Source organism: Grammomys surdaster, unplaced genomic scaffold (genome assembly GCF_004785775.1).
Source record: "Grammomys surdaster isolate TR1022 unplaced genomic scaffold, NIH_TR_1.0 139, whole genome shotgun sequence".
In the NCBI taxonomy this organism is placed as follows: domain Eukaryota; kingdom Metazoa; phylum Chordata; class Mammalia; order Rodentia; family Muridae; genus Grammomys; species Grammomys surdaster.
This window is the reverse complement of record NW_021604597.1, coordinates 17,922,508-17,925,200: the sequence shown is the minus strand read 5'-3', so window position 1 is coordinate 17,925,200 and position 2,693 is coordinate 17,922,508.

The following is a 2,693-nucleotide window of genomic DNA, read 5'->3' as shown; positions in this document are numbered from 1 at the left end:
GGTTTTTTTTTTTTTTTTTGGTTTTTAGAGACAGGGTTTCTCTGTGTAGCCCTGGCTGTCCTGGAACTCACTCTGTAGACCAAGCTAGTCTTGAACTCAGAAATCTGCCTGCCTCTGCCTCCCAAGTGCTGGGATTAAAGGCATGTGCCACCACTGCCCGGCTTTGATTTTTTTTTTTTTAATGAATGTATTTGATCAGTTTTTGGAGAGGTTTGGGATTTTAAGAGATCAAAAAATTTTAAGAGAAACTTTTAAAAATAAAATAAATTATTTTGCAGTCTAAGTCTCATAAAAGCCAGACCCAGAGTTGAGTCCAACTAATGATATTTTTCCTAAAGCTCTGTAAAATGATTATGAAAAATAGATCTATTAAACATATGTTAACTGTATGTTTTATAACTTTAAGCTTTTTGGGTGGTAAATATTAGTCCATTGTATTATTTAAACTACAACCTCTGGGCTGGTGAGACGGCTCTGCAGGTAAAGACACTGGACATAGAGCCTGATGGCTTGAATTTGATCCCTAGAACCCATGTGACAGAAGAAGAAAACTGACTCCTGCTAGTTGCTTTTTGACCTTCACATGTGTGCCACGGCACACACATTTCCTGTCACCTTCTCAATCAATAGATAAATGTTCCAAAAACAAGACAAACAAAAGACCACACCACCATCTCTGCCGGCTATCCGAACCAACACCTTTAAAAACTCCAGCCAAGCCAGGTGGTGGTGGTGCATGCCTTTAATCCCAGCACTTGGGAGGCAGATGCAGGCGGATTTTTGAGTGCGAGGCCAGCCTGGTCTACAGAGTGAGTTCCAGGACAGCCAGGGCTACACAGAGAAACCCTGTCTCGAAAAAAACAAAAAAACAAAAAACAAAACAAAAAAAAAACCAAAAAAACAAAACAAAACAAAACAAAAAACCACCCTCCAGCCAAAGCAAAGTTTAATGCTGGATAGATCCTTTGGCTGGCTGTGCAGTCTGTAGCAGGCCCACCATTCCTGCATTTATACATGCTTACCTTTCTGTCTCCTTTGCTTATCTACCAACAATAGACTATAAAGACTCCTAGCACACTGGTTAGCTCAGGTGAGATTATGCTGCAGTTACTCCCAAGAGTCAGAAATGCAACTGAAGACTGCTGTGTGTACTTTAAGCTCACATTGATTGCCAGCAGTTGCCTAGTACCTTGTGCCAAGTGTCTTCCCATGCCAGGGCACAGGTTCAAGGGCAGTGGCCGTCTGAAACACACCATTCTTACAGAGAGAAGGAAAAAAATTACTGGTTGAAATGGTAAGCTGGGCGCAGTGAAGACACCCCCACCAAGGCAGCTCCATGGTTGGGGGAAGGGTTAATTGTAGGTGACTGAGAGAATAGCCACAGCCATTTGGGGGAGTCTGCCAAAGCTACCTCTCAGGGACAGAGAGAAGACCAGAGAGAAAAGGAGGGAGGGAGAGGTAATTGCCAGGACTATGGGAGCAGAGAAGTTGGCAAAAATGGTGGGCGAGACCTGTTGCCATGGGAGGAGGCCAGGTTAGCTGGGACAGCCTGGAAGCTCGAATGAGGAGTGACCTTGCCACAGGCTTTGAGGGCCACAGTGGGAAAAGATAACAGGATTCTACAGGCTGCACCCTGGAATCTTCTACATGCAGCAAGGCAGAGCTTCCTCTAGAGCAGTGTAAGATGATAAAAACCATTCAAGATTAGATGAGATACCTAAGAGAGATAATGGAGAACATAGCTCTGACTTCTCTGCATGCAACCTCAACTTGCTGTGATAAACTTAGGCTCATAAGAAAACCCCACCACCTTTTATAAATGTTGGCATGTGCCAAGTATTTCGAGGAACTTCTTGCAAATCTGTTCCCACCTTCAGCCAAGGGAGGTGATGGAGCGTGAGAGAGTGCCCGTTGAGAACTGGTCTGTGGCTCCACCCAAATCAAAGGACTCTTTTTAGCATACAGGAAGCTACAAGGTATGGTGGCACAAGCCTGCAATCATAGCATTTGGGAGGCAGGGGAGGCAAGAGGATTATAAATCCTGGTTGGTTAGAGGGTACAATGGATATAAGAATCTAGAAACCACTAGCACAGGCTAGTGATACTACAGAATCTGTCCTTCTCCCTGGTTAAAGCTAGTCCTCTTCCTACTCCTCTCTGCAGTAATGGCCTACAAGAGAGGCCTCAAGAAAAAGGGCTTGATTCCTCCACTTCATGCTCACAGCATGGCCTTATCACAATGGCTGTTCTCTGGCCAGTCTGCATCTGGGAAGCAGATGCGAACACCATAAAGCCAATACCACTTATGGGAAAAGCCAAGGTTAAGGAATGAGAAAATGGCAGATGCCTCAGAGAATGACCAAAGCACCAGTTCCAGTGAGCCAGAAAATCTGCTCTGCCTGAGCTAGCCTTAGAACCTGTGCTATACAGCCTCCCGATGCTGTCACAAAATGCCTCAGAGAATCAGAGTTCAAGAAGGAAGGGTTTTTTTGGCTCATGGTTGAGTGACTAGACAGAAGCACATGATGGAGGAAAAGTGTAGGCATCAATTTTTTGCAACCTTCTTTTAGTAAAGGTTCAACCTCTCCTGTAGCCCACCACCCAGCAGAGGAAGTGAAAGAGAAAAGTTATTAGGACATGGGGGACACGGACCTGTTCAGCAATAGTTCTTTTGGGGGTGAGCTTGATCTTCG